Source organism: Sander vitreus, chromosome 20 (genome assembly GCF_031162955.1).
Source record: "Sander vitreus isolate 19-12246 chromosome 20, sanVit1, whole genome shotgun sequence".
Taxonomy (NCBI): Eukaryota; Metazoa; Chordata; class Actinopteri; order Perciformes; family Percidae; genus Sander; species Sander vitreus.
The window spans coordinates 21,197,609-21,223,442 of NC_135874.1; positions in this window are offsets into that span (position 1 = coordinate 21,197,609).

A 25,834-nucleotide genomic window follows, 5' to 3' on the forward strand; every position below is an offset into this window, starting at 1 on the left:
GCCTGTCCCAGAAGCGTGCGTGAAGCGGTTCTCCGCTCCGCTAAAGATACGCACCAGGTATATTTTGAAAGTTTGTCTGCGACGTGCGACGAGGTCAAAATCGGGCTGAATTTGTGTAGTCTGATCCTGGCACAAGAGGCTCCAACAGCTTCGGTATCGCACTGACCGATACAAGAAATCATTCCTACCACAGGCAATAAAACTAACACTTCATCACTGAGTGTTAGATAAGATTCATATACATCACAATACTGCACTGTAGTGAAACTTGCACAAACATAGGTTTATGTACATCTTTATAAACACAGAGTAGTTGTACATTGTTTTTCCCAACTTGTAAATACATTTGTACAATCTTTCATTTTGTATTTTTTTTAATATTTGTTCTTGTCCTATTTATTATTTCTTGTATATTCTGTACGTGTGCTGTGTGTCTGATATTTTGCTGCTGTAGCACTGACATTTCTATCACTCTAATCTAATATACAAGTAGCATCTTTAAAGCATAACTTTCTAAATGTATAAACCTATCTTTGACTTTCTTTCTTGTATTTTCATCATATCAAGTCTGATACTTTTCGAGGCTCAGTTGGCTAAGGTGTAGTTTGAGCAAAGGCCATGATGGCTTTTATGTATCTAACCTGTTCCTGACTGAGGGAAGCGATATCATCTCCGGGTTTTGTTAAATGGCAGATTTTCTATCAGATAAAGTAGAAAGCTGAATCCAAAAAATAAACAATATGTTTTGAAAATATGATACGTAGCAGAGTGTGCCTAAACTGCAGCACCCATCCTACTATTATCGTCTTAAAAAGTCTAAAATTTAAAAATCTAAAGTTTAAATTTGCTGAAGTATTGTGTTCTTATTCTAAAATAATTTTGAAAAGTTCCTTATTTCCCTACGTCCATGTAACGCTAACTCATTAAGCTAATTTTTTTTAATTTTTGCTTGTCCAAATATAATTTTGCTGTATTACGACTGCAAGTAAGACCAACGTGTAACTTATGTTGCAGCCCATCAGCTTTGGTGTTATTGGCCAACACGTTCTCACACCCATCTCGTAAAATCTGGACGCTTGGTCAGGTGCCTTTGTCGTTCTTATTGACGCTCAAAGTCTCCTTTAGCGCTTTAAGTAAGCGCGCTTGGTCGGGACTATTGCCGTCCCTTTAGCGCCGTCCCTTTAGCGCCGTACCTTTAGCGCCGTACCTTTAGCGCCGTACCTTTAGCGCTTTAAGTAAACGCGCTTGGTCGGGACTATTGCCGTCCCTTTAGCGCTTTAAGTAAACACACTTGGTCGGGACTATTGCCGTCCCTTTAGCGCTTTAAGTAAACACACTTGGTCGGGACTATTGCCGTCCCTTTAGCGCTATAAGTAAACACGCTTGGTCAGGACTATTGCCGTTCCTTTTTATGTTAAGGAAAAGGTCGTGAGTGGGCTTACGGTTCCGTTACACGTGGGAAGAATGGGACAGTTGGGTTTAGGAAAGGGTTGTGGGTGGGGGTACGGTTCTTTGACACGCGGGAGGAAAAAAAAAAACGACTAACGCGAACCCCGCTTTCCTGGGTGAAAGCCTTGTGTTTGACCCATCCACCAACCCAACCAACCTCCTTACGCGGAAATTCGCCCTTACATACTACTCGCTAAATCCTATAACTGCTTATAACTGCCTTTTTCATCGCATCAGACGCTGACAGCCACTGACAGCCGTTGTCCAAACGTCCTTATTTTACAAGTTCGGAATGAGAACGGGTTGTATTGGCGCGAGTCTCTTTCAGATTGTACCACAGACATAAAACAGATTTTATTCTAGCTATAGTATCTTAGCTATAGCTATGGGGAAGTGCAAGTTTAGCGATACTTGGCTTTATCTCATCTTTATTAAACCAACTGTTCAAACTCCACTACATCAGTGGTTTCGGGGAGTAAAGACACCCAAAGGGTCCTTGATTGAAAATGAGGAAAAATGAATTCTTAATTTTAATAAGATATAATTCATTAGAAATTATCCCACTTGCACATGCATCAGCATTTTAATCAGCAGTTCCACCCTCACTGACAGTTTGAAACAAATATCCAATAAAAAGCTCATGCCAAAATGGGACAGTGCTTCATCAAATGAGGGGTCCAATTGGTGTTGACAGCATTTTGGTCTCAGTGACAGGAACATGTTCGAGAACCTCTGCACAAAGGGACCTAAATTGGATTTGGTCATACGGTGTCATTTTAACAGTTAAATACCATTATCATTTGATTTCATTCTTTTAAGAGTTCTATAAAAAGTGTAATCTGATTATTCTCTCCGTTGTCCTCCACTTGTCTGTCCTGCTCTTTGCTTCACTTCATCCATAACCTGCTTAGGTCAATAAAGAAGTATTAGGAAAGCCAAGTCCAGGAGCTTATCAATATTTCGGTACTGACCAGTCCGAATCCGGTACCAGTTTTGTGCCGGTTCTCTATGCCAGTCCCTAGTTGTACATCAAAAACCCTTCAAACATTGATTGATGATATTGAAATCGGAAATCGGAATCTGCAGCGTGTCTGAGAAATATGTAACAAAATGATTATACACAAACAGACACACACACACACACACACACACACACACACACACACACACACACACACACACACTTAAGTAAGCCTTAGCAATCAACCAAGTTAAAGCCAACACTTTACAGCTATTCACCTCATCTGCACAGCACTTTTTCCTGTTAATTATTTAATGTCTGTTAGACTATTGTTTTCTTCCTTTCCCGTTTTTATATTTTTACTGTTCCTCTTTGCAGCCTTTCATCCTCACAAAGTTAGGACCCTTGAGAGATTGCTAATTGCTGTCTGTGTATAGCTTGTGTGACTGTGTTTGTGCATATGTGCATGCATACAAGAGATATTTATGCAAACTTTATAGTACATTTTCTCTAATCAGTGCTGCAGGATGTGACAGAATTGGGCATTTCAATGCAGACCTTTTCAGTGTGCATTATGTCAAAGTGTCACATAACATTAAAAAGTACACAATAAAAAACTTCCTACAACACTTCACTACTCTTTAAGATAGTCTCTATTTTCCTACACAGACACTTTTTCTGTGGGTACAGAAGTAGTAATAATCCAATTAACTTCAATAGCTACATACCCAGTCTTAAACAGCTTCATTGATTTGATGTTTTTTCTTGTAAACAAACACAGATATGTTTAAAACATGCCATGTCATTTCAACATGACGAATGCATTTCCTTTCTCATAGAAACAAACCCCACTAATTAGCAAAATTGTATAAACATTTTAGTGTTTGCATGTCCCCTTGAGCAGCATGCTAGAGCACAAGAAACAAATAAAACAGCGACCTACTCATAACGAGATTGCCACATATACCTACCAGTGCTTAAAGACTCTACAGGGTACGTTTCATGCTAGCAAGTGCATTATGGCAAGGAAACAAACATTAGTGGGGCCTATTCAGTCTGGGCCAAAGTGGTGGACCGACCAATTGACAGACTGACCTGCAATTTCCACCAACTGCAACTGCAGTGTAGATACACTCCCCTACAAAATTACCTAATATTGACTAATTATTATTAGTCGAGAATGATTCATTATTTCCAAATAGAGCTATTTATCTGTAGCTATTGTCTTTTTTCATATCGCAATATATATCGCAGGAAAAAAAATATCACAGTGTCAGTTTTTTCCAATATCGTGCAGGCCTACTACTAACGGAGAGAAAAGGGACATCAAGACCTGTACATTAGATGCATTAGTCGTGTCCCAAATTAATGCAGAAAATTAAAGGGCCACTGTCTTGTATCTTTCCGTGTTTATCTGCATTATTGCAGAAATCATTTCTTGTGACACTGCAACAGCATTGTGCCAGTTGTGGCTTTAGACTGCATTAATCTTGCACTTAACCAACCAAAGGGAGAACAGTCTTGTGAAATGACTACTGCTGTATTAAAGGTAGCCTGTGGAGTTGTAATTGTGCATTCAGCATTTCTCGCCAGTACACATCGAACATTTCCTAAGTGTCTAACAAACCTTTCCTGTCTGAATGCTCAGTTTCTGCTTGTGTCAAATCAATTCCAGTTGTGTCAAGGCAATTCATTTCACATAATCCGATTTGTGGTTTGTTCTCCCCTCTTTGTACGCATATTACAAAACTTAATCAGGCTGTGTTCCAACTGAAGTAGCAGACATAAATGCCTCAGACGGCTGAGTTGCTACTCTTATGTGCCATTGAGAAGCTCCGGGCCTCTGGGGTCACAATTTTAAAAGCTGGCTTGAAATCAGCTGACCTGAGATGATGCCACCAAACATGCCTCATCAAATCCTATTTTTAACACAGTGGCTCCTGCAAAGCAGGGATCAGTGGTCTCCAAGGCTGATGACACTGAGCTTCCTCCGGGAGTAATGGCCACGTCGGCTGCTACAGATAACTAGGAGGCAGCTGTGCAGTTCCTGTCCTCTAGGTTTATTGTCACCCCATACACCAGTGACATGCCCTTTGATTTTACAGCAAAGCATGGTGCCACAGCTTAGCCTTTTTTTGTCTTCTTCTTCAATTGTGGTTACTAGAGCTGCTTATCCGACCAAAGTTCCCAGGACTTTTAGTCCTAGGAACAACTTTTCAAAGAACTAAAAGTGTAGTGGCTTAAAATACTTCCAGAGCCACTTACCAACAAAGGTCGATGATTTCAACGCACAAAAGACCAAGTCCGAAACAAAAATCCATTTTAAGTTCATGTATTTGCGTGTGTCTGTGGTTGAACTGGTATAGCTACCTCTGTCTCAAGCCAACTTACTAGCCCTCCCTACTAGCAGACATTTTTTTTGTTATTTTTTTTAGTTCACCTTTATTTTTACAGGCAAGTCATTAAGAACAGGTTCTTATTTACAGTGGCGGCAAAGCCAAAAGTGGCATAGCCAAAATGAAAGGAAAGGGAAGGAGGGCTAGATAAAAAAATACATTAGAAATACATACAGTTTAGAAATTACATGAAATACAATTTGAAATACTACATAGGAAACAAACATAACGAGATAAGTGCACAGATACATGGGTGAGTAAGAGAGGGAGAAACTAAGGGTCTGATTCTCTGGATCTGGAGGGTATGTGTAAATGGCATTTTGTCAATAGTGCATACCATCAGTACAGGCTGCACACAAGGCAGCGTTCTTTCCCCTTTGGGTTTTTCCCAAGACATAACAACACAGCCAGTTTTACTAAATGGCCTAGCAATTGAAACTGTGGGAAATTAAGTAGTAGTAAGTAAGTAAGTAGTAAGAAGTACCTTGGTACGGTTCTTGATAACCATCTGAGTTTTTCAGATAACACAGACTATATTTTTAAGAAATGCTCACAACGACTCAGTCTGCCCAGATTATTGAGCTAGTATACACCACACACATTGAAAGTGTTTTAACCTTTCACCTCTCTGCTTGGTTTGGCCATTTAAGCTGCAAACTCAAGAACAAGCTTAACAGGATAGTGTCAATGGCTAGTAAAATAGTGGGAAAACCCCCAAAACACCTGACCCAAATATACATTGACAGAATGAGGAAGAAAGCTAGGAAAATCAATGCAGATAGTACACACCCTCTTTCCAGTCAGTTTGAGCTCCTGAAGTCTGGGAGACGCTTCAGAGTGCCTCTGGCAAAAAGTGTTTTTATCCTTTATTCCAAAAGCCATCAGTATCCTCAACCAAACCAAGTGACAACATCAAATTGAGCTGCTATTTTAATGAATTTAAGCATATTTATTCTTTTTTATCCTGATAATTTTAATTTCATCTTTTTTTTATACTCCACTTACTATGTCTGAGATGTTGTCTGTATGTTTATTTGTCTTGTATGTTTGGTGAGCCAAAGAAAAATGTGAAATGAAATAATAATGAAATTTTAGAAATTGGTGCCTTCATGCCGAGAAAAGCCAGAAAATGTGTTTTTGGCTCATGTGGATGAAAGACACCAAATCCCAGAATGCACTTGCTTCGCTTCACTACGAGGCCACCCCAAGCCACGCCTACCGCTTACAGAGAGGCAGTCAACTGAGTCAAGTCTATTGACTACACGAAAGAACGTTTCACCGTGGCTCAAGTGGTGTTACACATTTAACATATATAAAAATGACATTATATAAAAACAACATACGAAACAGGCTACATTTAGTGCACACATATTATAGGCTCCGTAAAGTTCAGCTAACGCATTGCATTAGCGCTTGGTGTAATCACCGAGTATAAACACAGCCGTGAATTTGCATGGAATGTAGCTAGAATGGTCGGCATTTAATAGTCACAAACTCCACCAGCGGTGAGCAGTTAGTTGGATACAAGCACCCCATTTCTGCACCAGTCCGTGTTAACACAACCCACCTCCACACATTTTATCCAGCGACACAGCAGGGCTAGCAGGCCTGGTAGCTGATTAGTCTGGTACACTGTTGTTCTGCCATGTTTCTACAAAAACAAAAACACAGCAGTCTCTGAACTCACGTTGGGAGTTTCGTTGAAGTTGGATGTAGTCCAGTTTGTTGTCTAACGAGCGGACACTTGCAAGCAGGATGGATGGGACAGGTGGCCAGCTAGCGTGATCTTTCCACCTAACTGGAACTCCTACCCTCGTCCCGCTTTCTGCACACCACTGAGGATGTCCCCTTACCGGCTAGCGGCATCGAGCGACGCCGCAGGCTGAGGTGCTGGTCTCCGTAGCAGGCGAAGCTCGCGTAGTGTGTTGAGTATTCCGTCTGTAATAAAGTGTCCTGCATATTCTCCGATCTGTACCAATGTATCCCCGTGGTACGCATGTGCGGTAGTTTGAATGCACATAATTGTTGTAAAAGTTTTCTGCTGAAAAGACAGACCCTGTTTAGCGAAGCTTCAAAATGGCTGACACTCAGCTCCGCTCGGCTAGCATCAGCCAGTGACAGTCCCACCCCCTATGGGTGGGTTGAAAACATGCAGAACTAGCTGGCTGTAGCCCATGGACTCTGGGCAAAAATGCCTCTGATGACGCTAAATGATGATTTTTGAGTCATCAGAGGCTTTTTCCAGACACACAATACAGAGAAGTCTCGTCTCAGGGGGACATGAGGGAGGGAAGCACGGTCATTCGAAAATACTACCGGGTTTCTACTGATACAAAGCTTAATGCTAATCGGTGAAGTATCCCTTTAAGTTCCTGCTATGCAGCCTGAATAAACTGCTTCTATAACCTAAAAATAGGCCAAATCCCTTGTCGTCAGTGTATTGTATCTGGGGCTGTTTAACAAGTGCTCCCATAAGGCTTTCCTCCGTCTCTCCACCCTTCTCTCTGTTCTCTTATCTCCTCCTCTCAGTCTCCTGCATTACAAATTTTTTCTTCCCTCCCTCTCCTTTGTCCAATCCATCTCTCTTTTGTGCTGACTGCAATGCCGATCCCATGATGCGTTTACTTCATCTCCCCCTACATTCCTTCCGTACTATAAAGCCTTCTACAACGGCTATTGTAAAGTTGCTCCCTGTTGGCCCTCTACTTCCCACCCTAATTACCTCCTAACATCCCATTCTACAATTCCCTCTCTTCTTCTCTCACTCCCTCTTTATCTTATCTTTTCACTCCACGTAACTCCCTCTTGCCCCCTACTGGCTATACCATCCCTCTCCCTCTCATTTTCTCTGTAATACACATACACGCACGCACACACACACACACACACACACACACACACACACACACACACACACACACACACACACACACACACACACACACACACACACACACACACACACACACACACACACACACACACACACACACACATACACACACACACACATACACACACCTAAAAGACAGACAAAAACAGATGCATAGAGTGGGAGAGCAAACACATTGTTCTGTCACACTTCTGTGGCACTACATACATACATACATACATACATACTACATACTACATACATACGATACATTTTGAGTGTGCATAATCACGTGCGCAAGTTTGTGTATTTCTTATTATGAATTTGTAAGGTGTATCTAAACTGAAATGTAGAGGCATCTTACATTAATTAAGCCTGATGTCCTCTTATCTGCCCAAAAACTCAGAGAAATATCATTATGTCAAGAAGACATGTCTCTCTATCTCTCTGTCACTCACTGCATTTTTAATTGGTTACCATAAGGGCAAGTATCTCCATTTACTGAGTCTATAGCATTTCCACAAGGTCCAGATGGCCACATCCGAAATACAACGCTTTATAATCTAGCTAGTGATTGTAAAGTTACTAATCCCAAAGATTTCTATCTTTGTCGTGTTTAAATTGCCAGACTTATCTTGGATTTGTCATTTCAAAATGATCTTGTGCATTGGCTAGCATCTAAGTAGTGCTACAAGATTATTTTCAACTGTGTGAAATCTTTCTATCTTTTTTAATGTCTTGCTCTCGTTTGATGTTTTTGCTTACAGTTTCTTTCAATTGCTTACACACTAAAATTAAAACTTTCCCACAATTAGCAAAACCTTACACTCAAGGAGCAAAACACTGGCCTAGATTTGCACATCTTCTTGTAAGCACATTGTCAGCTTCAGACTTTTTGCAAAACATTACACACAGTGATTTGCGAAACACTAAACACACTTGTATGCATTTGACACAGAAATGTATCATTATGTCATTTCCTTGCAATTTCAAAGCAAAGGCTTTCAAATGAACACACCCATGAACCAACTGGTTAAACACAGCCACCAGGTACGCAAACACATGATTGCTTAATTGTAGACACACCAATCAGGTTTAAGCACTATATGAAATGCAGCAGGTAAGTTCACCTGCCTTCAACCAAAATGAAAGGAGTCGAAGAAGAAGACTGAGAGTGAGGGAATCCACAGAGAGGAGGAGAAGGAGGTAGAGGAAGAGGCCAGCCAGAGGTAGAGACCGAGGTGGAGGTAGAGGAGAGGGAGAGGAAGACCTAGAGCTTGGGATGTCTCAAAGAAGAAAGAGGACCAAATTTATCAAATAGAAGAATCCATAACACTAGTGGACCATGTTGTGAACCACGGATTGCCGCTGAGAGCTGGACTAAAGTTCTTAAATCTTGCTGAATATACAGTGGCATCTGTCATAAGGACATTTCGACAAGGAAACAGGTAAAAGAAAATCTGTCAGTTACAGTAATCAGCTGCTAATTGTATGCACCATATCAGCACTTTTGATACCCCACCTTGTGACGTTTGAGGATATAGGGTCGAGAACGACAAGGAGGAAGGGGGCCCATATTCACGCGAGGGTTTATGATCTCCGTTCCCAGGCTCAGGTACCCCCCCTCATTCAGGCCATGGAGGACGCCTGTGACCAAGTCGACACCGCAGCTGTGCAAGGACGGATTCGACATTCAAGACGGTTGTCTTGCCAATGAGGATATTGCCTGTGATGTTGATGAAATTCTCTGGCCAGATCCAGCTAGGCGATGAGATGCCGTACTAGATACCGTATTTTATGTTTGTCTGTTGTTTGCTGAGCTAACAGTGTTATGCACACTAGTAGCATGAAAACTGGGACTTGTTTTGTTGTTGATTCTCCATGTTGACATATTTGTGGTTGGGTATAGAGAGAAATAAATTATCTTTCCTCCAGTCTGCAGCATTGGTCTTGTGTAGTGTTTGGTGAACTTATTGTAAATGTGCACTTTCTCAGTGTACTTCATTTACAGTACTCTAATCACTGAGAAGTAGAATTGCTAAAAGTGTTTTAGGTTAGCAACAGCAGTGTGTATCTGGTTCAAACATAATTAAGTCAAATGAAACGTGTGTTTTATATGGTAACAAAATATGTTTTTTTATAAATTAATGTATAGTTTTTGCATTGTATGAGTTTTTCATTTTGCAAAGGGTCTGAGGTGTTCTGCTAATTGGGTGTGTGGTTGTGCTAATTGTGTGTAGTGTTTTGGAAAAAGACGGTCCCTGTTTTCAAAATTGTGCGTATGCAATTGAAAAAAACTGTAAAAGTTTATCTGTTACACCACAAATGATCATGTTTCCCTGTGCAAAAGTGCAATGGCTTTATGTGGCTATACATAATTCAAAACTATCTTACTGTGATACAAGAATGGATGTTGCTAAGAAAATTGCATCTCCACTAACACAAAACAAGAAGTATTTTTATTGACCCTGACCTCTTCATTCAAAATGTTAATTATTATTTTTAATTGTATTTAACCCATCTCAATTTTGAATTTTTTATTAAATCAGTGGTTAAGAGCTGAATCAGAAAACACTGATATGAATTAACTGCTGTTTTGGAAAAGACATAATTTTTGGTCATTTTGACCTGCCAACCATAGGCTTAAATCGCGGGGGGTCGGGGGGGGGGGGGCCTAAAAAATCATTATAAAACACGCTGTGTATTGTATATAATGTAATAATATATAATTAAAAATAATTGTAAGTAATAAAACAACACAAACGGGGCAAAAATTGCATTTAAAGTTTAAAAACATCTTGAGCGCCCTCCTTCCTTGCCTCACAGTGGTTTGCTCCACTGTCTGTTACACACAAAAGTATGTTCGGTGGGAGCAGCGCTGTTAAGAGCGACGGCGCAGAGTGTGAGAGAGCAAAGTTTGAATCACTTCTGTAACGTTAGTTGTGAAACTCCAGTAAGTTCACAAGGCTATTTTATTCACTTTAAACATTGTGTATTTGATACATGCTGTATCATTAATAAATTAGTCATGACATGAGATTTTCCATGAATCCTCTATGTTAGCGATTATAACGTTACCCAGCTTGTTTAGTAGCTTGCAGTGTTGTAGTACTCGAGACCGACAAGGACTTGGGATTTTATTTCAAGACAGGTCAAGACCACAACTTCAGGGATATCACTAAATTGTCTGTGTATCATCTGATTTATGTGTTAATATCATTTCTGTGATTGGATGTAAAACTTTCTACCTAAAATGCAACCAATAATTTGACTCATTTCCAGTTTGAAATGTGTTACGGTTAACCCACATTCCCCGTCCCCTTTAACACACACTGCCAGAGAAAACGTAGGTGACAGGAGAAAAAGCTCTGGCTGTCCGGGAGATGTCAGCTAAGTTGTCGGTAATAGCATTTTATTTATTACATTTTATTTATTATATAAAAAACAAAAAAGTTTATTAGCAAAACAACAGCTAAAAGAAAACACATAGCAGTTTGTAAATTCTGCAATGTAACGCTAACCGACACAGCTGGGACCACCTCAAATTTGTATCTGCACTAAGTAAGGAAGCATAAAGAAAGGTAAGTGTAAGTGACACTAGTTAAGCTAGCTAGCTAAAGTTGTCAATCTGCCTCTGTACCAAAACGCTCCAGAAATCTCTTCACCCCTCACCCAAAGGGATTTAACGAATATTAGCTATACATATTAGCTAGACTTGTACTGTATGTTTAAGTTGTTTGGTCTGGTCTTGTTCTTGTCTCGGTCTCAACCCCTCAAAGTCTTGGTCTTGTCTTGGTATTAATACCACCTGGTATAGAGAAAGTGTGACATGCACCTACAACACCAAAACAAATTCCTTACATGTGTAAAAAAACGTACTTGGCAATAAAGCTTTTTCTGATTCTGATTCTGGGGTAATGTCTTGGTCTCAGTTTAGGTTGACTACAACACTGTAGTTAGCTAGCTTGCTAATTCCACCCAACATGCTTTCACTGGTTACAGAAAATGAGCCAGCTGGCTAGTTATCTAGCTGGTTTATAATCAGTTATAGTTCACCACTATCTGTGATGAAAGAACCATTTCCATCATGATTACATAATCCTGTCAGTCCATTTCACTGAGTGTTCCACAACTACACATCCTCTACAACTGTACAATTTTGGCTGCATTATTTGTGTCCCCTTAAAAATTGCTCTTTAGAAATTTCATGTGTATTGTCCCCCCTAACTGTTAGATGAAATTTATGCCCATGCTGCCAACAGGAAAACCAGATCAGAACATTCACAGTTGGAAGACACTCTTGCCACTAGGATGAAACTCAGAGAAGAGTCCTCATAGCAGGTAAGTTTGAGTTTGCTATTGTTGGTCCTTGACTTCCGAGCAGCATCCCTCTCCTACTGTTTGTCTTTTTTTGTGATGCACATTGTAGCTATTATTTTGAAATGTACCATTTAAGGTTGACTTACCTCTCTCTTTCTCCCATGTTACCATTTAATGTGCTTTGCTCATTTTGCAGAGAAAAGTAGAGAGACACTGACACAAAGGTTAATTGAACAGAACTTACAGCCCGAACCTCAGCGCTCACACACACACACACACACACACACACACACACACACACACACACACACACACACACACACACACCTACAAACACACACTCACACAGGGCATTTTGTAGAACTCCTTGTATGACTCAAGTTTCTTTTTTCCTCTCATTTTCCTCTCAATTTCTCTCCCTCTCCCTATTGTCTCCATATGGATTCACCCTCATCTCCAACAGCTCCACTGTCCCTCTGTAATTGGCTGTAATTGGCAAATCTTGGCAGTGCAGTCCGTGTGTGTGTGTGTGTGTGTGTGTGTGTGTGTGTGTGTGTGTGTGTGTGTGTGTGTGTGTGTGTGTGTGTGTGTGAGTGAGAGAGAGAGCGAGAGAGAGAGAAGGAGACAGTGTGTGCTGACATATGTGTCAGTGTTTTTGGTGAAGGCTCCTTATTAAGAAGAATTCACATTATAGAAAGCCAATTACTGTCAGTGGGATTCACCGTGGATGTACAGGACGGCACGTATGGAGATATCTGTAATGTGATTGTACTGTTTTATGTCAAATTATTATTATGTCTATTGTCACTGTTTCACAAGTACATTGTCATGTCATGTAAGTTCAATGAGTAATTCCATCAACAAAGTTGATGCCTTTTTCAATTTTCTTCTACAGGCTTTGGGAACAGTAGCAGACACATCAGAGACAAAAGTGGAAACCCTTGAACAAAAAACTCTAAAGCCTAAAAGCTGTCATGCCAATGCGTCACCCTGAAGTTGTCGTATAACTGAGGACTTTGATCCTGCTGTCACTTTACAAAATAAATAAAGGTCCCATGGCATGAAAATGTCACTTTATGAGTTTTTTAACATTAATATGAGTTCCTCCAGCCTGCCTATGGTCCACCAGTGACTAGAAATGGTGATAGGTGTAAACCGAGCCCTGGGTATCCTGCTCTCCCTTTGAGAAAATGAAAGCTCAGATGGGCCGATCTGGAATCTCCTCCTTATGATGTCATAAGGAGCAAGGTTACCACCCCTTTCTCTGCTTTGCCCGCCCAGAGAATTTGGCCCGCCCATGATAAAGAGAGATACATTATGGCTTGCAAACAAGCAAAGTTGCAGTTGGTCAAGGCCACACCCCCACCCTCCACCTTGCCCCCCCCTTTCTCCTCCTTAATAGAATTTAAAGCTACAGACACAGAAATGGCACACGGAAAGCTCATTATGGGACTTGCTCTTGTGGCTGTAATTCTGCACCAAGGCTGAATTTCGGGAAAGAGACTTCAGATACAGTATTAGGGGACCACTAAGGCCTATATAAAAGAGACTTCAGATACAGTATTAGGGGACCACTAAGGCCTATATAAAAGAGACTTCAGATACAGTATTAGGGGACCACTAATGCCTATATAAAAGCATCCAAAAAGCAGCATGTCATAGGACCTTTAAAAGCATAACAATTTAAGCAAATACGACACCCCCTAAAGGATTAGTCAACATTTCTTTTAGCAGAATTGTAATTTCTTTATTATCAGAATTATCAGAATTTATTTATTGGAACAGGGACAGAGCACACAAAACACTGATAGATGTCTTGTGCAGGTTGTAGCAAATTGCTAGTTTCCACCTGTAGTCCCATGATGCCCTTAAACACTGTTTTATCACTTAAACCCACACACTTTATAGTATATTACTTTGTGATGTTTAAGGAATAGCAGGTGTCACCATTTACTCTCTGCGGTATTCACATTTTCTGAACCTGCCACATTTAAATTTGCTTCACTAAGGGATTTCTGAGAATAACTTTTGCCAACCAGAGAGTGTGACTGACATCATATAGACAGTGACAGCAGCTGTGACGTGAGAGCGAAGCTGTGGGTTTTTGTCAGTCAAAAACAAGAAACAACCTTTTTTATGCCCTCTTGCCCAACTCAAATACTCAACTCAATAAATAGCATTTTTGGTTTGTTAGGCTTCTACTTGTGCAGACTTTGGCAATAGTCTTTGATATCATTAAATCATTCCATTATTATGGCAGCTCTTGTTGAAATGTTAGTCTAGAAAGAAGCTGACACCAAAATATGACAACACAAATGAACGTGCCTGCTGACACAAAGGCATACTTTTCCAAAAGTTCTCAAAAGACATCAAACTTGTAATATAATGCCAATCTTTTTTCTTTTTTTTTTTACTTTCTGAAACAGGATCTACAATTTTTGATTTGACTTGTTTTAATGTCAAACACATTACAAGACAAGGACAGCATCAGAGCATGAGTAGTCTATATCAACGGCGTTCCACTTCCGGGATTGCTCCGTTGCTGCCAGAAATTCCGTGTGGACTAGCCAGACCCTCCTCCGTGGCGCTGTGGAGGAAGGTCGGGCAAAGCAAGACTAGAGCATCAGTGATTCTCAGTGTCTTAAGTTTAAACGTTTTTGGTCAATCGAATGTAATACACCAGTGACTCATGATCCAGGACCAAAATGCATTTGAAGGATAATTGGGAAAAGGTGTCATTTCATTATAGCTCCGCTTAAGGCCAATATGCAAGCGATTGTTGCTAGAATCACAGCTATGCATTTAGTGAATCAGAGCCACCGGGAACCAACAACTTTTACTGCAATACACATCAAACATCTGAAGCTGTGCTTTTTAATTGCAGTTTTTTTTTTTATTTTTGACACAAGGTAGATATGAAAATGTGCACACTTGATCTTATGAGGGCTGGAAAAATGCATGGGTCCTGTTGTTTTATGGACTTCATATGAAGGGGTAGTAGGTTTGTACTGTATGCTTTAATCTTCTGTCTTAACACGATTTGATCACCCAGGCATGAGGAGTCGTTTTTAATGTCATTGTTGAAACAACGTTGAAGAGTGGATTCATTACTGAAATTCATCAAAAATTTAATTGAAGTTTCATCTAAACTCCAAATGGAAAAATGCATGTCAAAGGGAGAAACGCTGCGATAATGAATAATTACTGCAGACTGAGCTAAACTCACACTGAGCTGGGCTGTTTTCTGTTGATCAACCCTGCTAAAGATTTGAAGAACGGGAGAAGTCGGAAAATTGCAAAGTAGGAGATGAAGAGACAGCTACAAAGGGGGTTGATAGATAATAAACAGAGCTGTAAAGAGATTGATAGTATAAAAAAAGATAGGAGTCAAGAGAGGAAGCGAGAAAGCAGAGAGGAGAGGGAGCCGTAGTAATTATAGTAATCTCCTCCCCTCAGTTCTTTGGTAAATAAACGAGCATCAATTAGCCACAATGGCTTCCAGTTGCCTCAGTGTCGGAGTGCTAATTAATTTCATCTTTGCTTTCTTGCTGCTCTCCTCCCCCTCCTGTATTGTCAATCTTCTCTTCTGCGTTGTTTCTTCCACTGTCGCTTTTTTTACTATTCTGAAATGGGGCATTTTTGAAGAAGAATGACAAAGTGGGTCAGAGGTAGAGCTGTTTGTTGTTTGTCCTTTAATCACAAGGTTGGCTGTACTTTGACTATACAAAAAGAAATTCTAAGTTAATCACAGCGACTTTACACAGAGGCTTAAGCAAGGTTTATGGTAGTTGGTGGTGTTCCCAGGGCGAGATGCGCGAACCATAAAATGACCTCACCACGGCTGTCGTTTCCAGCGCGAAGGCTCTGTAAGCTGTCACAGCGCGTGGTTCTGCACCTCTGAATTTTTGTAACTAAGCGTCCACTGCACGCGCTGCGCTTTCAGTTCAGTTGGGAAAGACTGGCGGAGCAGATTTGCCTGTACAAACATCTGTGTGATTCTTGATGTGCAGACCACACAGAGTCAAACAGCCTTAAATTTGTGGTCAGAGAGAGACACCACACTGGGAGAAGAAGTAATATTTTGCCGGAGAGTGTGGAAAAACATGAAAGATCATTTTGTCAAAGCTTACAGGCAGACAGTCATTTTGCTTTGGAGATAAACAACAGTCATGTTCATGATTAGAGTAGATAAATGTAATGTTTCGTGGTACGTTGGTGTTTATAATGGGTGTTTACTACTGTTGCCAGTCAGCCTGCTTTCCTTAAAGGTGCTGTAGGTAGGATTGTGAAGATCCAGGACTTAGCCAAACAATTTGAACATAACACAACTTCTCAGTCCTTTAGCCCCTTACTGCTAAAACCCCAAACTCCTAAGCCCTTCCCTCCAAAGGAGAATGAATGCGTGTGCCTGAGCAGTGATTGACACACAGTTAGACACCCCCCATGGCCCTGATTGGTGCATCTGAACAGGGAGCTGTGGATTTTTGCAAATCGCATTACAGGCTGTAGGTGGTGCCAGAGGAACCAGATTTTTTTGAAATGACCTGCTTCATGTAGTTCTACTCGAACATAGGGTCAGTTTCAACAAATATGACAGAATGTTAATTGTAGGTAAATGTCTTACCTACTGCACCTTTAACTTTGCTCTTTTCTTCTCTACTACTTCTTGCTTATTTACAGATTATTTTGTTTGTACACCTTCTGGTGTTTTGTAGATACTGCAACGAACAATGCGTTCCAGCTGCAGAGGCCTGCGCGCGGTATCGCGCGGGAGTATATCCGAAGCTTTCATTCAGCATAGAGCAGTGTGGAAGTGTTACACATTTTTGTCTCCATTGTGCTAGTATGCTGGGTCCAGCCAGTGATGTCTGTCAGCGTCGACAGATTAAAAATACACATTTACTTTCAATAACTAACCAGGATTCAAGGCCTATCAAAACTATGCATTTTAAACTGGTGAACAAGGCTAAATTGAGTGACAACACGTGAAAAATAACGTTGCTGTATTGTGTCTGGTCTGACGGTTACGTGATTGGCTACTGCAGTGCGATGTCAGGTTTTGTTTCTCCAAAAGTTGAATCTTTTTGAACTTTTCACCCCTGGACGATGCATTCCTTTCCGGGCACCCCTAAACAGACTACCCAAATTCAGTGCTTATACTAGTCTGAACGCAGCCTTTGGGGCCCCTCGGGCCTGGGCCCCCGTAGGTCTGTTAGGTATGATGATGATCTTTAAAACTACTCAACACAAAAAAACTCTTGATTGATGTGGGGATGCCACCATTGGGACAGAATCTCAATACTTCGTTCATCCACCTGCTGGGATAAACCTTCTTTTTTTAGGCAAGTTTTTTTAGTTTTTTCTATCATGTTTGAAATGTAGATACTAAATTTAGGATGGACCTAATGATACTATTATAAAATGTTGGGCCTCAATGATATATTAGTGCTACATGTTACTATTTAGAATCAAAATCAGAATCAGAATCAGCTTTATTTGCCAGGTATGAGGACACATACGAGGAATTTTGCTTTGGATTGTACATTGCTCACAATGTGCTTACTCATACAAAACAAACAATAAAACAAACAATATACACACTATAAACAGAAACAATATAGACAGGTTGAGGCAGTAGTGCAATGAAGAGTGTAAAGTGTGCAGGAGTAATTTTTTTGATAAATTATTATTATTTTAATTATGGAGCATAGTGCAAAGGATGCTGGAATAAATAAGTATTATGTTATTATATAAGTATTATTACAATATGAACAGTATTGAAATAGAGAATGATGAATAAATAATAAGTGGAACCAGTAAACAGGTGCTGTTTAGAGACAGTGTTGCTGGGTTATTGCACAGGAATTGAACCTGACACTGTGAGTCAGAAGTCAGCTGTTCATCAGACTGATGGCTTGTGGAAAGAAACTGTTCCTGAGTCTGTTGGTTTTGGCATACAGTGCTCTGTAGCGCCTACCTACATGTTACTATTTATGTTACTATCTGTGTATGTATAAGTATATTATATCATACCAATTTTCCATAAAGATACTGAGGGTTTCATATCTGATGATGCTGTCTACCTTGGTATGCTGCAGCCACGTTTTAGATTCAGCAGCCCAATGTCTTCAGATCTGATTGCCGGCTTCCTCTGCCATCCCCACTGCTTTGCTAGTGTTTGAACTGCTTCCTCCCTCTTCCTCTAGGGTATCGGACTTTATGATTCAGCTGATCCTGTGGTTTCCTAAAGAAATACTAGAGCTTGAAACTTCAATGCCTCTGCAGCTACTCCTCAATATTTCACTATAAGGAACCATTCACAGTGGGTGGCCCTGCCGGTTTGTGGACTCTAGAGAAGAAGTGTGTTTCTTCCTCTTCAGGCCTGACTGATCAGTAACCATACAACATTGGTATACTCAGTGATATTATGAGCATTAAGTTTTGGCTTTGTGTGTTGTGTGTGTGCAGTTGCGTGAATGTATGTTGGTGCATATTCTTGTGTGTTATCCAGTTTCTCTCTGTGTGTGTGTGTGTGTGTGTGTGTGTGTGTGTGTGTGTGTGTGTGTGTGTGTGTGTGTGTGTGTGTGTGTAAGCTACAGTACACTTCACTATTGATTGCTACAGTTCATTAAATATGATTATAACTGTGCCAAGTACACACAAGAACAGACATAAATACACATCGATCAACATTATCCTGATTTATCCTGATGAGATACACCGTTTTAGACAAATCAATAATGATTAAAGTCATAGTAAGTCATGGTTTCTTAGCAACTTTATTCAAGAGTTGAAATATTACAGTCTTATATTATGATTACATTCAGTAGGGAGCTGGTCTTTTCAAATATTAAGGTCACCCTCCACCCATACATTTTTCTGCTTCTTGTTAATTTAATTTAAGTAGATGTTTGAGCTTCACTGTACAGAATGATGTGTGCACAGTTTTTTTTATTTTTATTTTTTTTATATTTATCTGCTGAAGGGGGAACGTTTTTTTGAAGAGTTTAACACGTGTACGTATGAGCAGGACTTTGTGACATCACAACTAATAAAAAAACAAACAAAACAAGTGTGTTGAAGCCTCCAGGTCACACACACACACTAGTCTATAGACACGACGTTCCAATTCCGGAATTGCTCTCGTTCTGCCGGAAATTACGCCCGGATTTCACTCTTTTCGGATGTCCGTTTTCAGATGTCCCGTTACCTTCCGCTTTTTTTGTGCTGTAATTTTAAACTCAGGTCGATTTATGAGGACTATTGTTAACTGCTCCTCAGATCTCTGCAGGGTAAATCCAGTTGAGGTGGTCCCAGCTGTGTCGGTTAGCGTTACATTGCAGAATTTACACACTGCTGTGCGTTTTCTTTTAGATTTTGTTTTGCAAATAAACTCTTTTAAAAAATATAATAAATACAATGTAATAAATAAAATGTTATTACCAACGACAGACAGCCAGAGCGTCTTCTCCTGTCACCTACATTTTCTCTGGCAGTGTGTGTTAAAGGGGGCGGGGAGCGGGGGTTAACAGTAAAACATTTCAAACTAGAAATGAGTCAAGTTATTGGTTGCATTTGAAGCAGGAAGTTTTACATCCAATCACAGTAATGATTTTTACACATAAATCAGACGATACACAGACAATTTAGTGATATCCCTGAAGTTGTGGTCTTGACCGATCTTGAAATAAAATTCCAAGTCCTCTTTATCTGAGACCGAGACAAGACCAAATAAAAACAAACCGGTCTTGGTCGAGTACTACAACACTGCTGGTGACACATCAGCTGAGTATTCTTTGTCACTGAGCTCTGGAACTGAAGAATGAACTTCTGCTGACCTGTTGCTCCCATTGCAGCATGAACACCCAGTCAGTAGATCTGTATCAAAGGTAGTTATTACAAGAAGTAAGCACTAGAGTAGGGAGTTAAAATCAACTTTTAAAAAGCTACATTAAGGGCCCTATCTTGCACCCATTGCAGCGCGGCGCAAAGCCCGACGAAAGTGTCTTTGCTATTTTAAGACTGTCCAGCGCCAACGTTGTTTAAATAGCAAATGCACCTGCACCCATCTTTGCGCCCATGGGCGTGCTGGTCTTACAGGGAGGTGTGTTCAGGTGAATTATTGGCGTATTGCGATCTTGAGGCAGCGGGAAGTGATCGCACCATTGACCAACAAAAACCTGGTCTAAAGTCAATAACGCAGCATTTCATTGTTATTTTAACAGCGCATCAGTAAAATGAGCCTAGGCTTATGCACAGCAAGTGTATACTATGCTTGTTACACACACACAGGGACAGCACACAAACATGCAAAAGATTACAAATAAAAATATTACGTGCAAATCCGCCATCATAATAGCAATATGCCAAGGTACAAACGCGCCTGATTTTTAAAGGGAATGGGAGATGACACTCTGATTGGTTTATTGCATGTTACGCCCAAAACACACCTATGAATTAATAAAGACACTAAGTACAACCCTTTTGAAGCATGCGCCCGGCGCATGGACCCTTTTTTTCCGCCATCAAACTAGCAAAAGTGGATTTGGACACGCCCTAAACACACCTGATGCCATGCGCTTCACGCCGTGCACTTAGATCGTTAAAAAATAAGTCATAAATCCACTGACACATAACTTTTGTATACCCTCCTCACATCTAAGAATAAGAGTGGAATTATATGTCTTCATTATTTTAGAAAGTTAAGACAAGACAGAGCAAACTAACAAACAAACAAGCCTAGATGGTGGAGAGAGAGATATGTTTCTTCAGTTATTACGTAACGGGCCATGTGGAGGAGAAAGTAGGGTTAAATGAATATGCAGTAAGAGAAGGCTGCCAGCCTGTGATGATGAGATTCTGGGAACATGCTACAGCTCTGTGATATATCGACCTGATTGCCTTGAGATTTTTTTCAACCCTTGGAAAGCCTATGAGTTTATTGCAGATATAGCGCGTCAGTGTATATGCTGGCAAAGGCTGAAATCAATCGCAACATCATCACGATTCGGGCCTGTATGTGATCTAACTTTTATGCGACAATGATTCTGCTGTGTTTGAATTAGCAGAGTGATTCACTGACAACACAGCACAGTATTTAGAAGTAAAAATATAAAAGTATTTAGAGTGCAGCACGTCCGCACGTGCTGCACTCTAAATACTTTTATATTTATGCATTTATTGCATTTGTATACCACTGAATGTCCGGGGCTTTACTTGGGGTTTGAGGAGCTGCAGCATTTATTCAGAGACAAACTGAAACTACGCTGTACATTTACTACCACTTAACAAGTAAACTGCTGATTTATTCTCTGCTCTGATTGCCGACAGCTGTCTGCTCTGATCGCATTCACCTTCTCTCTCTCATATACACCGAGCTATTCCTTAAGGAGCTTCCCCGGTCTTATAAAACGATGATTGCCTGCCAAAGCTTCCTGTAATTGGTCCGAAAGTCCGAACCATCCAAAAAGTGTTTTCATACTGCAAACGAACCGAACCATGCTTCAGTTTGGTCCGGACCGAGACCACCTCTTTTGATCGGACCAAAATTTGGTCTTTTGATCCGGACCGTGGTCCGAGGCACCTTTCTCACCTGCAATTTTGGTTCGGACCAAACTGAAAAGTCAGAAAGTCCGACCAATTGAGGTAGGTTGTTGTAGTTGTTTTATTCTTGAATATGGCATTTTATTTGTTAAAAAAAATGGTGTCCCTAAGAATCGTGAGAGAAAATCATCATCCTGATGCGATGTATCAGTGTCTAACAGTCCTCTGCATCATCCTGCCGCCTCCCCCTGGGGCTCTGTGTGCATGTGTTTGATCAGGGTTGCTCCCACCCTGTCCGTTCCTGCCAGAAATGCTGAAAGTGATGTTCTGTGTGTTCACTCTTCTTTCATTTGATCCATCTGTGTGTGTTTAAAAGAGACAAACATGGCTTCATAGAAACCCCACTTGTCCATGGCAAAACGCTGTAAACCCATAGTGACATCTTGTCAGCCAAAAACTACACACACACACACACACACACACACACACACACACACACACACACACACACACACACACTCTTCTGGCACAACATATATTTGGCTGACTCCCCTCTCTCATCTGGTCCTCTGACACTCGCTGAGAGCGAATGTTTGTCTCTGCTGAGATTACTTGGATTGATCCTGACATATCCAGACTCTCTATGTCAATTCCTTTTTTTTCTACCCATTTCTCATTAACTGACATTTATTTCCCTCTTACTGGTTGTCTTTCCATTTTATTTAAGAGTTAAGAAAATCCTTATTACACCCCTGGTTGAAGATAGTGGGTGTTTTCTGGAGATGTCTTCCAATACTGCTTCTAGGCTACACTATATTTAACATTAAAACCAAATCTCATTCAGTCAAAGTGAGAGAATTTGAGGGCAGGTTAAGTTTAAATATGTATTTTGTAGCACAAGTAAATGAGTTGTACCCTTCATCTTACACCAGAGGTATTTCGAGTGTGGATATGTCCTATAATGATTTAGAAGGATAGTTATGTATGCAGTATTACACAAGAACGTGTCTGATATACAAAATACTACAAAGCTGTGTGGCGCAGAGTCAAAATATTGTAGAGCAGCATGCTGCACTGGCAATGCAAATCTAAATTAATGACAACACTTTGGAGCACAGCCAAGCCGCCAACAGGACCTTGTTTTAGCCCACAGTCTCTCTGCACTGGTGTGAGCTTACAGAGATTAACAAAGGACAAATGCAGATAGTACTTTGGGGGAAGAGACAGTGGAGAAAAAAAAACAACCTAAAAATTACAAAGGTACACATCGCTAGACTAATTCGCAAATGCGTATTAGTCTGGAACCTCTCAGTTAAGTTTTGATTTCCAAGGGGTGTTATTGACGGTGTAGACCAAAATGATTCTGGACACAATTGAATAGACCTACATCCAATCAGAGCAACGAAACGACACAGCTCTGAGTGACACATGCAAGTTGGGGCGGTGCTTGGTCCCTTTTGAAGCAGGAAAAATCATCCAGACACTCCGTCATCAAATTAAACCCGCCCCATGTGAGATAAACAGTTGTGATTGGTCCATCCAGGTTCTGGACTACTGGAAATCTGTTTGATAAGAGGACGGCCAGACGTATCTGCCAGAGCAAATGAAACATGAGCTGGCAGATTCGTCTGCTTTTCAATCCATACTCACTGGAGAGAGCATTGCCAAGCTGTTTCAATATAGCATATGTAAAGTAAATGAGAGGAGTTGAAAGAAAGGACAAATCCCCTCAAATGTTTAATTTAAGAAACTGACCAACAAGTTGTCCAAATCGAACAACAAAAATTATGTATTTTATGATGTGAAAATGCTATGGTTAAGGTTTAAGTTTAGGCACAAACACGACTTGATTAGGTTTAGGGAAACATCACAGGTTAAAGGACATCTGCTATTGTGGTGACAATAATACCCATGTGGTTAAGATAAAGGAAGTCTGATGTTTTGTTGATCCATCCATCCACCCAAACCTCCTCCCTACATGGACTTTGTCACCCTAAAACAACGTGACCTAACTTCCTCCTCTGCTCCCATCATAATTCCTCTGGCCGCTAGAGACAACAACAACAATAACAACAACAGCGACGCATTAAAAAAAATGGACGCACAGGATTACAGGAGGATGGCATACAGGGTTGTGGCTGCCAGCGCCACTGGAAGGATGACAGAGTGTGACAAGAGTGTCAGTGGGTTGCTGTAGAGAAAGACCTCTGCTGAAAAGATTAGAGATGAGCCTCCTCCATCTTGCATACCATAATTTGGTTGCACTCACTGGCCTGTAAATAAGCATTTGCTAATATTGCATTGTTTGCTAATAATGTGAGCAAATCAAAATAATATCTAATAAATTAGTTCTCTGTCAATGAAAATAGACAAACTATGCCATGCACATGCTACCGCAAGGTACTGAGATTCAATAGGTAGTGCTCTAATGAGAGCAATAAATGTCTTTGGGTGTTTAGCTTTATTCTTCAAACAGGGCACACTAAACAGCAGACTTACACAGCATATCTGCATCTGTAGAATATAAATATATGTTGCAAAAGCATATATATTTTAAATGTGGCTGGACTTTGATCATTTATCTTAAAAGTGACTTGAAGAAGACCAGATGGAGCCTGGTTGCATTACAGTGGTTTTCTTGTAATTAGGCCATTAGAAGTTAAAACTGCAGTAGTCTCGCTTTGCCAGACCATCCTCCGGGTCTGGCTAGTCCACATAGCACTGTAGGAATTACTGTGTGTAAGGGATTTGGGATGTTTTGGATGTGAAGTTTTATTTCCTGGGAGAAAAACGTGCTCTGGTTTATATAAACTAATCACAATCGTCACGGGCGGCACCAGGCTCCGCATGGAGCCGCTGCAAAACAGCCTCAGGAAGGAACTTGTTTAGGTGGAACGTGTTAGCCTGGCTCCGGCCTCCTACGTACTTCCCCTCACTTTTCATTTTCCTTTAGTACACCGTCTGGGTTTGCAGTATATTCTTGGGTTTTCTCCGACCAAATCTTTGGCGGTCCAATCAGCGAACAGAGGGAGCGGCTGAGAACGATGACGTTGAGGTCGTGACGTGCGCTAGTTTGAGTTGTAGTTCCGTAATGGCGGCGGAGAAAGATGCGGTCCGTTCTGGCAACGCTGCCAAATATCCAGAAGTTAAAGCCCAAGCAAGAACAATCTTTGCTGAGTTTTGTTGGTGGCCATGATGTTGTGGCCCTCCTCCCCATGGGGTTCGGGAACAGTTTGATTTTCCAGCTCGCTGAGAAGGAGTTGGCTAAGGCGAACGCTATCAATGCTAAGCCGATAGTTGTTGTCGTCTCCCCTCTTGTTAGCCTGGTCCTACCAGACAGTACGTAGGAGGGCGGAGCCAGGCTACCAGAGTGGCTCTGGGCAGATCCAATAGTTTTAAACATCAACAGAGTACCTGCCTTCAAGGAAGTTAACACTTGTCAATGGAGAGTGGCTAGACTCTCTGTACAAATGAAATGTACGAGAGTCTTGTAGGACCAGGCTAGGAACGTGTACATTCAAAAATTGTTTTAGTCGTGCAAGAAGAAAATCAGATTGGACAGATAGTCTAGTTAGCTGTCTCAATTTACCCTGTAGAGATCTGAAGAGCAGTTAACCATAGTCCTGATAAATCCACCAGAGTTTTAAATTCCAACACAAAGAAAGCGGAAGGAGACGGACATCGGCGAAAAGACATGCATCCGGCAGAATTTTCTGCGGCACCGGAGCAATCCCGGAAGTGAAACGTTGAGGATATAGACTAAAACTGCAGCAACCACAGCAGTGGTGGCTTGTGATCCAAAAGTGGACCGCAGATCCATTCTCAGTGGGTCACAAGCTTGTGGTTCGAAAATGAAGTGTAGAACTTTTACTTTGAAGTACTGTTACCCATTCCCAACCAAATGTATTTGTTTTGTTTGTTTTTTTTAAAAAGAGAAATGTTTCTAATTGTATTTAGCAGGAAAATATGCATCCAGATCAACAGCAGCACATGATGAGTTAACAGGACTCTATTCCCCAACGGGGTATATAACATTTTGACAGTTTTATAATTAAAAGTCGCAAGATGAATGAATGATCTGTTAACTTTAGTATGAATGAACCACATCACAAAACACATAGAGCTGGAGCTGAGTATTTCTCAAGATTAATGTCTGAACTCAACAGCATGTAATGGGTCATTCATTTATTATTATTGTTAATTTCCTTCTGTTCTCATTCTTCTGCATTCATGTCGTTTCCTCCATCACTTTTATATGTCCTTCCTTCATTCCCGTCTGTCCTTTATCAATCC